Source organism: Monodelphis domestica, chromosome 3 (genome assembly GCF_027887165.1).
Source record: "Monodelphis domestica isolate mMonDom1 chromosome 3, mMonDom1.pri, whole genome shotgun sequence".
NCBI classification, from domain to species: domain Eukaryota; kingdom Metazoa; phylum Chordata; class Mammalia; order Didelphimorphia; family Didelphidae; genus Monodelphis; species Monodelphis domestica.
The window spans coordinates 517,014,982-517,027,629 of NC_077229.1; positions in this window are offsets into that span (position 1 = coordinate 517,014,982).

Genomic DNA, 12,648 nt, shown 5'->3' on the forward strand with positions numbered 1-12,648 from the left:
TGACCTTTTATCAATGGGGGAATGGCAAGAATTCTCATTAATTTGACTCAATTCTTTGTATATTTGAGAGATAAGGCCTTTATGAAGAAATTTGGTGTGATATTGTTTCCCCAGGTTTAAATCTTGGTTGCATTATTTTTTTCTACAGAACATTTTAATATAATTGAATTTATTTGTTGTCTTCTTATATTTACTGTGTATTTCCCTCCATCATATTTTTCCCTTTCGTTTGTGCTCTTTCTCTTTTCTATTACTCCATCCCTGATCCTGGGTGTTTAGTTCTAAGGCTTGCCTCCCTCAAATCATCCTCCCTTCCATTAGCCTGCTCTATTTTTTTAGTTCCCCTCCTACTACCTTATAAGATTAGTTAAATTTCTATACCCATATGAGTATGGATGTTATTTTCTCTTAGAACCAATGCTGATGAGAGTAAGTTTTAAGTATCACCTGTCATCATCTTCTTTGTTCTCTACACTTTAATATCTTTCATGCCTCTTCATGTGAGATAATTTACTCTACTCTTTCTCTCTTTCCTATTCTCTCAGCCATATACTCTTTTTTTACATTTTTTTCATATATCATGTCATCATGGTTAACTTATTCCCATTCCTTGTATGTATACTTGTTCTAACTGCCCTAATTATTATAAAATCATAAAAAGTTACAAATATCATCTTCCCATATAGCAAGGAATATGAATAATTTGATCTCATTGATTCTATTGTTTTCTCTTTCCTGTTGACATTTTTATGTTTTGTATTATGTCTTGTATTTGAAAATCTGATTTTATGTTCAGGCATGGTCTTTTCATCACGTATACTTGGAAATCCTCTATTTTATTAAATTATCATTTCCCCCTTGATAAATTGCTGATTAGGTCATTCTTCTTAAAAATCTAATTCTTCTTCCTTCGAGAACATCATATTCCAAGCCCTCCATTTCTTTAATGTAGAAACAGCTAAGTACTTTTTAATCTTGTTTGTAATTCCTTGTATTGGAATTGGTTCTTTCTGAATGCTTACAGTATTTTGTTCTTGACCAGGGAGTTAAGGAACTTGGCTATAATAATCATAAGAGTTTTACTTTGGGGATCTGTTTTAGGTGGTGATCAGTACATTCTTGTCATTTCTACTGTTCTCTCTGGTTCAAGAATTCCCTAGCATTTTTTGTTGATAATTTCTTGTAATATGAAGCTTTGCCTTTTCTTTTGTTATTGCTTTCATCTAGTCTAATAGTTCTTAAATGACCTCTTTTGAATCTATTTTCAGTTCAGTTGTTTGTTTTTTCCAAAGAGATATTTCATATTTTCATCTATTGCTTCATTCTTTTGAATTATTTTATTTTATTTTTTTAAACATTATTTTATTTGGTTATTTACAAACATTATTCATTGGAAACAATGATCATTATCTTTTCCACCCCCCCACCCCCTCCCACCACTTCTCCCATAGCCGACGCACAATTCCACTGGGTTTCACATGTGTACTTGGTTCGAACCCATTTCCATGTTGTTGGTATTTGCCCTAGAGTGTTCATTTAGAGTCTCTCCTCAGTCATATCCCTTCTACCCCTGTAGTCAGGCAGTTGCTTTTCATTGGTGTTTTCACTCCCACAGTTTATCTTCTGCTTGTGCATAGTGTTTTTTAGATCCCTGCAGATTGTTCAGGGACATTGCATTGTCCCTAATGGAGAAGTCCATTACCTTCGATTGTACCACAGTGTATCAGTATCTGTTTACAATGTTTTCCTGGTTCTGCCTTGATCCTTTGTTATTCCAAATGAACTTTGTTATGGTTTTTTCTAAATCAGTAAAGAAATATTTTGGAAGTTCTATGTGTATGGCACTAAATAGATAGATAATTTTGGGTAGGATGGTCATTTTTACTATATTGGCTCGTCCTACCCATGAGCAGTTAATGTTTTTCCAATTGCTCAAGTCTAGTTTTAGTTGTGTGGAGAGTGTTTTGTAGTTGTATTCATATAGTTCCTGTGTTTGTCTCGGGAGATAGATTCCTAGGTATTTTATTTTGTCTAAGGCGATTTTGAATGGGATTTAGCTTTCTAGTTTTTGCGGCTAAACTATGTTGGAGATGTATAGAAATGCTGATGACTTATGTGGGTTTATTTTGTATCCTGCAACTTTGCTAAAGTTGTTGATTATTTCAATTAGCTTTTTGGTTGAATCTCTACGATTCTGTAAGTAGACCATCATGTCATCTGCAAAGAGCGATAACTTAGTCTCCTCCTTGCCTATTTTGATGACTTCAATTTCTTTTTCTTCTCTAATTGCTACTGCTAGTGTTTCTAGTACAATGTCAAATAGTATGGGTGATAATGGGCATCCTTTATGTCTCGCCATTGTCATTTTCCTTGATGAAATTATTAATTGTTTCTATGATTTCTTCTTTAACTAAACGGTTTTGGAGTATCATATTGTTTAATTTCCAATTAATTTTTGATTTGGTTTTCCACGTACAGTTACTGATCATTATTTTTATTGCCTTGTGATCTGAAAAGGCTGCATTTATTATTTCTGCTTTTCTGCATTTGTATGCCATGTTTCTGTGACCTAGTGTATGGTCAATCTTTGTGAATGTGCCATGTGGTGCTGAGAAGGTGTATTCCTTTTTGTCCCTATTGATTTTTCTCCATATGTCTATTAACTCTAATTTTTCTAAGATTTCATTCACTTCTTTTACCTTTTTCTTATTTATTTTTTCATTTGATTTATTTAAATTCGATAATGGTTGGTTCAAATCTCCCACTAATATTGTTTTACTGTCTATTTCTTCCTTAGATTCTCCTAGTTTCTCCATTAGAAATTTGGGTGCTATATTAGTTGGTGCATACATGTTGATTAGTGATATTTCCTCATTATCTAAAGTCCCTTTTAACAAAATATAATTACATTCCCTATCCCTTTTAATCAGGTCTATTTTTGCTTTGGCTTTATCAGATATCATGATTTCCACTCCTGCCTTCTTTCTATCAGTTGAGGCCCAGAAGGTCTTACTCCATCCTTTAATTCTGACCTTGTGGGTGTCTACCCGCCTCATGTGTGTTTCTTGAAGACAACATATGGTAGGGTTTTGGATTCTAACCCATTCTGCGATTCGTCTACATTTTATGGGTGAGTTCATCCCATTCACATTCAAAGTTATGATTGTGACTTGTGAATTCTCTGGCATTTTGATATCCTTCCCTAATTCTAACCTTTCTTCTTTAGCTCTAACCTTTTAATCCAGTGATTTACTTTAAATCAGTCCCCCTTGTCCCCTCCCTTGATATGTTTCCCTTTCTAGCCCCTCCCTTTTTTTCCTCCCCCTCCCTTCTCTCCTTCCCTCCCCTTTTGTTTTCCTTCCCCCCTCCACCCCTTGGTTTTCCCTTCTCCCTACCCTTCTTGGGTAAGATAGAATTCAAGATCCCAATGGATCTGGATGTTTTCCCTCTCAGAGTTGATTTCCCAGAGAGTAAGGTTTAAGTAAAACTCTCTTCCCCTCCTTCTTATAGGAGTTTTCTTCCTCTCCCCTTCCCGTGTGAATCTTTGTATGAGAAAGATTATTCTATTTGATTTTTCTTTTCCCCCTATTTACACATTACATTTTCCATATATTAATATATATATATATATATAGAGAGAGAGAGAGAGAGAGATTGATATAAATGTAGTCCTTATAGAAGAGGGTTTGAATAGATGAAAAGATAACAATTTTCTCCTTTTCCCTTTCCATCATATTTACCTTTCCAGGTGTTCTATGCTCTTTGTTTTTTGATATCGAACTTTCCACAGAGCTCTGGTCTTTTTTGCAAAAACTTGGAAATGTTCTATTTTGTTGAATGCACATACTTTCCCTTGGAAGTATATAGTCCATTTTGCTGGATAGCTAATTCTTGGTTGAAGACCCAGATCTCTTGACTTTCTGAAAATCATGTTCCATGCCTTACAATCATTCAGAGTGGAACGTTCAAGGTCTTGTGTGACCCTGATTGGTATTCCTTTATATCTAAATTGTCTTTTTCTGGTTTCTTGTAGGATTTTTTCTTTTGCTTGAAAGCTTTGGAATTTGTAAATTACATTCCTGGGAGTTGTCTTTTGGGGATTTAGTGTAGAGGGTGTTCTGTGAGCTCTTTCAGTGGCTGTATTGCCTCCTTGTTCTAGAATCTCTGGGCAATTTTCTTTGATTATCTCTTGTATTATGATGTCGAGTTTGCTCTTTATTTCTGGACTTTCTGGTAGTCCAATTATTCATAAATTAACTCTTCTTCCTCTATTTTCCAAGTCTGTCACCTTGTCAGTGAGATATTTTATGTTCTCTTCTAATTTCTTGATCTTTTGGCTTTGCTTTATTGATTCTTGCTCTTTTGCCTGCTTGTTGTCTTCCAGTTGCCTAATTCTGACCTTTTAAGCCTGGTTTTCTTTTTCAGTTTGGTCAAACCGGTTTTGTAGTTGCGTGAAATTCTTTTGCATTTATCCCCACTTTTCCTGCCAGAAGGCTTCCATCTTTTTGATCATTTTCGATTCAAATTCTTCAAAAGTTTGTGGAGAGTTTCCATTTCCTTTGGAAGGTTTTGGCGCATTTGCTTGTGTTTCCTCTTCTATCTCCTCTGTATTTTGTATTTTTGCTCCATAAAATGTGTCCAAAGATGCCCCCTTCTTGTTTTTTCTTTGAGTTTTGAGACTTTTTTGCTTCTGTGCTGTTTGCCATCTCTATCTGAGTGAGGAGGGCTGGCTCTTCTGTTATCTGTCTGGTGTTCAGTGGCTTTAGCCCCAGGCAAATTGTCTGTCTTCCCCAGGAAGCCCGGAATTGCTGGTGTTTAGGTGTTCCAGTGTTACTACCCTCCTCAATTCCCTCCTGATGCTTCTCTGTTGCCTTACTGCTATGCTCTGTGCCTGGCTTGACACTCTCAGATGTATTTCAATGCCTTTGCTGGCCAGAGGAGCCTGCACTCTGAGGGGGAGGGGGCGTGGCTTCCCAGAGCTCCAAGGGCTGGTGATAGGATTAACCTCAGACTGAGTATGCCCTGAGGCAGGGACCTTCAGTGAGACTCAGATGGAAGGATCTGGTCAGGGGGCTACAGGCTACCTCCCCTCCCCATCTCTCTCTGTTTCCCTGCTCTCTAGGTGCCCCCACAACTGGGTCAGGTTGTTTTCAGGATATGGCCTTCAGAATAGCTGGCTCCCAAGGCCCTTTTGCCTGCCCTGAGGTTCCTGCTGCTGCCTCGAATTCAGTGCTCTGGGTTGGGGGGGAAGGGTCCTGGGACTTTCCTTTTGCCTACTCCTTAGATCCGAGTGATCTCAGCCTCCGACTCTTGGGGGGCCATACCTTTTGATGCAGGTCCAGGAGGAGTGTTCCCGGGGTCTATTCTGTTGTTTGTTTTGAATTTCGGTGCCCTAGGAGCATTCAGTTTGAGATCAGTAAGGAAGGGTTTCTGGAGCTCTGAACTTTAGCTTTCTCTAAGCTGCCATCTTGACCAGAAGTTGAATTTGTTTTATTGTATCTTGATGTTTCATGAAGTTATTAGCTTTCACTTAGTCAATTCTAATTTTTAAGAAATTATTTTTTCAATGAACTTTTGCATCACTTTTTACATTAGGAAAGTTCTACTTTTTTAAGAAGTTCTTTTCCCCATTTGATTAATTAAGCTTCTTAAAGAAATGGATTTTACTATTTGGTCAGTTCTGTTTTTTTTTTTTTTTAGTTTTTATTTTTCTTCCTGCATTGCTAACAATGCTTTCTTCTATTTTTTCCTTTTTCTTTCTAATTTGATATTTGAAATCAGTTTTGAGTTCTTTCACAGCCTGAGATTAATTCACAATTTTCTTTGAAGTTTTGCATAATGCTGCTTTGATCTCATTGTACCCTTCTGAATTTTTGTCATGTTCTACTTTGTCTGCATAATAATTTTCTATGTTTAGGTTCCTGTCCTCCTCTGTTTTCTCATTTCCCTAACCTTTTCCTTGACTTTTAATTTTATCTTAAAAGTAGGCTCTGTACTCAGGGTAAATGGCTGTTTTGGGTTTGTGCTGGTGTTTGGGGACTCAAGGGCACCACTACAGACTTGCACCAGGCATTGGCATTAGAGGCCTTGGAACATTGAGGGATGTTTGTGAGAGTATTCTGCTATTGGTTCATTGAGGATCTCAAGGTTTCTTCACTGGTCTGAACCTAGATTCAGAAACTCCAGCACGCCTGTGCTATTGGTGTAGTCTTGCTGGGGACTGCACTCCCCTCTCACCCCAGTGAAAAAGTCCTTTTCTTACAAGTTCTTACCTTACAAGTTTCCTTTTGTAGGACCTTTGACTCATACTGTATTTTTGTTGGTTCTAACCCTCTAGTATTTGTTTGGAAGCTTTATTTTAAAGTTGATTGGTGGAAGTATTTAGAGAGATTCTGGTACTTTTCTTCTACTTCACCACTTGGGATTTCTCAGTCATAGGTTAAACTGCACCAAGATCTTCTATAGCAGTAGGTGCCATCTTCTTGGGCCTGTCAATAGGAGAAGCAGCCCTAAGAGCTGGGACACTCAGCACTAATATCAATGTGACTTAGATACTATGATTTATTTCAAGCTTTGACATAGGAATGATATTTTGAGTTTAGAAACTGTCCATGCTAAATGAGCATCTAAAGCACTGAGAGTTTCTCTTTTAGAACTTATTCAATTCAACTAGGTGAAGAATTTTAAAGCCTATACTAAACAAGGAAGTACCCTCGATACTGGGAATACAAAGATAAAAAGAAAGCAATTCCTATATCATGGACCACATGTGGGGTATGGATAGGGGTAGAAAAGAGTACAAGGCTATTATGACAATAAGGAAATTTAAGGAAAAGGAGGAGAGCATTAAAATCACTGTAAGTGGTATATAGCTTTTTGTTATAATTCTTTACTTCTGTAAGGTGGTGATGAAGTTGAAACTCCACCCATTTCAGAAATCACTTCCTGCTAGGCAGCCAGCCTCAATCTGCCAGACTCGGTTGGTTAAAACTATAGTTAACTATTTTAATAAATTATTAATAAATTAAGAAAAATATGGTTGATAATATTAATTTCCAAAGATCACTTGATAACCTGTAATCAAGAAAACAAAAAGTAGAAGAAGCTACTAGGGAATTGAGATTCAGCTTCAGGAATGCCTAAGTAAGGAAACAAGCACATGTTCTCAATGCCATTTTTTGTATTGTTGTCAATGCTTTGGGTGTTACTGGGAGGAGGCAGAGCGAAAGAAACCCCCTTCAATCTCTTGCTGGAGGTCGAAAGAAGAATTTATATTAGTTGTGTTTTTTAAGAAAGGAATGAGTTAAAAGAAGCCAGAAGCTATGTCTCCTCACTGTTTATACTCCAGTGAGTGGGTGGATCTTCCTAATTCAATAGCAAATATTTGACACATTACCCATGTCATGGGAAGATGAGTTACTGGTCATGTATATACTTTACCAAGGGACCTGAACATATGGCATTATAAAAAATCTAAGGGGCAGCTGGGTAGCTCTGTGGATTGAGAGCCAGGTCTAGAGATGGAGGTCCTGGGTTCAAATCTGGTCTCAGACACTTCCTAGCTGTGTGACCCTGGGCAAATCACTTAACCCCCATTGCCTAACCCTTACCACTCTTCTGTCTTGGAATCAATACCCAGTATTGGTAAGGGTTTAAAAAAAATCTAGTCCTTTCTTGCCACATCCTTTGTCTCATAGTTTCTATAAGATTACAGTGTCTTATAGTGAGAACCCATGTTTTTAAATCTCTGTAATGTACATAATATTAATATCATTCCTACTACATAATAGGTGACCCAAACATATTTGTTGACTGAGTAATTGATACAATTGAGCTTTTTACATCCCTTTGTTTAAACAAATCATGGATGTTTCATCAAATGTACAATGTGAGTACTTTAGAAAACATCTAATAGATTCTGAAATAGCATGGAGTTCAATAGAATATGGTTTTGAATTTCAATCAGAAGGACTTTGGGAGAGTGAAGCAATGAAGAGGTTAAGAAACTATATGAGTGAGAAAATCTCACAGCATTAACTGCATGCATAATCATATGTGAGCAATGAACAGTATTACAACCAATTTCAATTTATAAAATCAAAATCATGACTGGAGGTCATCTGTCTAATCCTTGAGAATGGCAGCTTTAAAAAGAGACATGTCTGGGTAATAAAATGCCCATTATCTGCTTCTACCCATGGGTAACCTGCTTTTACCCTCTGGCCCTCTGATCTGCCATGCTGAAATATCTGTGAGAGGGAATGCTTTGGAAAATGACATATTAGTGCCAGTGAATCAGCATACCTAGCAGTGAGATGTCATTTGTGAATGTCCTGCATTTAGAGGCAATGTTTCTGAGGCAGTATTCAGCACAGTGGAGAAGGTAGGCTTCTCTCATGAGTTTAGTTGGGCCAAAGGGACAGGAAGATGAAGATTTGGAACCTAATGCCCAACCACCTAAGGTTTAAGAAAGTTTGATGTGACTCCTTATGTTTTCTCTTCACTTAAGAAATAAATTATGAACAGCGGATGACAAGAGCAAATAGGCAGGGCTGCATGTTTCTTGTGTGCCAAAATAGGGACTCTGAGTTTTATGTATAGGTGCCATTAGTGTAAGTGCTCTATCCACTAGTGAAAACTGCAGCCAATTGGAAAAATCCCTCTCTTTATGGAAATCTATATAAGGTCAATCCATTCAACATTTTGGAATCCTGAAGTATCTTTGTTCTGTTTTTTACAACATTTCATGGATAGTAACACTTTATTACTACTACTACTACTACTACAACTACTACTACTACTACTACTACTACTACTACTACTACTACTACTACTACTACTACTACTACTACTACTACTACTACTATTGCCACTAGTACTACTGCTGCTGCTGCTACTGCTGCTGCTATACCACCACCATTACTACTGCTGCTCCTCCTCCTCCTCCTATTTAATGTAAATGTAGCTTGGCATAAAACTTAATGCTTTATATAATTATCTCATTTCATACCCATAACCACTCCTAGAGGTAAGTGCTAAAAAAACCCCATTTTATACATGAAGAAGTTGAGGCATATAGAGATTAAATGATTTGCACAGTATCACAAAACTGGTGACTGAGACCAGATTTGAATATGGGTCTTCCTTACTCCAGGTTCAGAACTCTATCCATTGTGACACCTAGCTAATTTATCCCCAGTTGTCTCTGTAGGACTATCTAGCTATTTTCTGATCACACATATCCTTGAAGATAACTTTTACACCCATGTTAAAAAGAAGTAAGATTCTGAAATAATTAAGTAGTTGTCTGTTTTTGTAGTAAATAAATTAACTCAATTTCACAAAATTACAGAATTTGACATTAAAAACAGACTTTGCTCATTCTCTAGTTCAACTCATATATGAAAAAATCTTCAGCAAAATATACTCTATAAGTGTTTGCTTTTCATTCAAACCTTATAGCTTATATTAACAAGTTCTTCAGTTATTCCAAAAAACTAATTTAGGTTGGGGATTAGTGAAATGTAAAATGAAGAGCTTAGTTTAAATAACTTCTAAAGCTCATTTATGATACAAAATTGGTGATCCTATGATCCACAAAGGAAAAACAAACCAAAACAAAGTAATATTTTAAATTATGGCAAGAGTTAGGAAATTCACTAACACATTCCATTAGTATAACCAAGTTCAGTTTGTCAGTTGGTTATATAGATATTGGATAGTCACCACAGATAGAAGCAAATCAGCTATCAAACCAAATTGGAAGATATTTCCTTTCTAAAGAATTCCCTACACAAATGAATTTACAGGTCTGGAGAACAAATAAACAAACAACAACATCATAATTTCCTCAATATTGGTGGATAATAATTATAAAATAAAACAAACTAAGAATAATCATAATGGTAAGTATTAAAGTTTTGTGCAAACTGAAATACTATAATTTGAATTTTATTGGAAATATTAAACACAATGACATAAAGAGACAGAATGATAGTGTTTTGGACAAACTAACCTGATTATTTCCAGACCACTATTCCATTTAGCATTGAATGGGCACAAAAAGCTATCTGAGTCCTATCCATAACTTTGAAGATATGGATTTTAGATAAAAAATGTCAAAAGATAACAGGATTCTGTATCTTTCTCTCTTTGTTTCAAGAGTAGAAAAATAGTACATTTGAAAGTATTTTTGCCCAATTAATATTTCAGAGTCCAAAGAGACCATGTAAGTATTATTATTTATTTTCTCTTCTTTTTTGGTATGGAGATAAAAAGAGGATAAAAAAGTTAGAAGTGAGGTATTTCCCCCAAATTACTTCGCAGGTATTAATGATGTTTCAAAGATTAATTAGGTTCCTAAGAGACAATGAAATTCTTGTGACTCCTCAGTAGTAGAGCTAAATAAAGCATAAAAATGCAAGAATCAATATTTCTGGAAAACTCTTTCAAATTTCATGCTTTCAGTCCTAATTGATGATCCCTAATTTTCTAAAGAGAACATTAATAATATGACCTCCCAGGTAGAGAGCAAGGAGGAGGCACCTTTTACCTTGGCTGTGATCATGCAGCAGTCAGAAAATGTCTCATTTCTATAGCTTTTACGTATGATTAGCTAAATATATCATGATACAAGGAATCAAAAAGTCACAATTCTAGTTTTGAACCAGATATGGTTAGGTGACCTTGTATATGTTACACAGCATCTTAGTTTATATTTCTATTATCTATTATACAGTTTTCTCAACTCTAAAGAGATAATCATACCACTTGCTTCCTTCCTCACAGACATGTTTTTATCCTAATGTAAATATGTATCTATTGAACCCCTAACTATATTCCAGGAACTGTTGCAGTCATTAGAGAAAGAAGATAGAAGCAAAATAGTCTCTACATTCCAGAAACTTATATTCTATTAAGGAATGACATGTACATGAGTCTATGTAAAAAAAAAAATAGTTGTTTTTTTTTTTTAGTTGGGAGGAGAGAGTAACATCTGTGATGGAGGTCAGAAATGTTTAAATAAACTAAGATTAAACAGTATGATAAAATAAGGTTGCAGTATTAAATAAGAAATATATGCACATGTTTTGAAAACAAATTCTATCTGAAAAGAACTTCCAGTTCTTAAGAAAATATCATAGGCTCCTATCCATCCACATAACATTGTGCCCAAGAGGAATTGTTTATATAAACCTTTTTTTATAGGGAATGAAACATTTAGAATCTTTGAACTAATAATACAAAGTGGCAAAAGTATATATCTATATTCATTTCATTGATAAAATTAATTTCCAGAAATTTCAAGTGATAGAGCCAAAGTTGTTTGGTCAATGAGAGAAAAGAACAAGTCTGATGTTTAACTCAGAGGTTTATTCACTAGACCTGTGTTGGCAAACCTATGGCGTGCATGCCAGAAGGGGCTGCTCCCTTCCCCTTTTCCAGGTGTGCCTGAGGTAATTTCTCACATGACCTGCCCATATGCCCAGCAACCCAATGAGAGTACTCTGTCTCTAAAAGATTTGCATCAGTGCATTAGACTGTTTCCATTGTTAATTACAGTCAGCAACTATTAGAATCAGAAGAGATTATATATCTATACCTATAAAGGTTCTCAGAAACCAAATAGATCATCTCACATGTTCAAATTCCGAGAATGAGGAAACATAGATTGGACTATGTAGGGTGATTCTTCAATGCTAGAGAAAGAAGTCATGATTTCTGACTTCAAGTTTAGGATTCTTTCCATTGTGACATATTTCTTATAAAGGGTATGTATGATCTTATTCATTCTTGTATGAAGAATTACCAACAGACTGAAATAACCAACTAGCAGTACATAGAATTGTTTTATGACTCATTTTAGTATTCCAGTTGGCTTTATTTTATGTGCCTCCTGAAAAAAAGGGATACATTCTGAAAATTCTGAATGCTGGACTTTAACATCATGTTAGGTCCTATTAGTAAAGCTAAATGACCACAATAAAATGGTAAGTGGATTTATCCATTAAGGGAATGTTCTTCCTGAAAACATATTCATGCTTCCAAAGAAGATAAACCCAATGAAATAAATGACTCTCCCCGAATTCATTCCATTAAAAGGCAATTGAAAGTTGGCCCTTAGTCTATGTTCAAATGGCTAATGATCACATTTCCCTGTTTGTTATTGTCTTTAGGTAAATAACAGAGAAAACACATTGAAAAATTTAAAAATATTATCATTGAACAAACATCTCAAGTTAGATATTTCAAAGCACAACACTAAGCAAAAAGCACCAAAAATTTGTTTTGAAAGTTTGGAAATGAAAGAGCACATTTGACTTCAAAACCAAGATATTTTAAGCAAATTATAAAAAAATACATATAATATTTTGAAATTTAAGTTCAAATAAAATGTTCTAAAATAGTTATTATCACCTATTGCTGTTTTGTTTTACTTTTTTAGTTATTGTCTCACGTGAATGTACGTGTATATGTGGGTTTGTGATTCTATGTCTGAATAAATACAAAAATACTGGATCCAGGTGTTATCTGTGTGTGTCAATGCTTCTAGTTACAACTTTCTACCATTTGAAATAAATTGCACCTTAAATTTGAAGGCAATTTTCAGTAGTTTGGTGTGCAGTACAGATTTCATCTTTGATATTT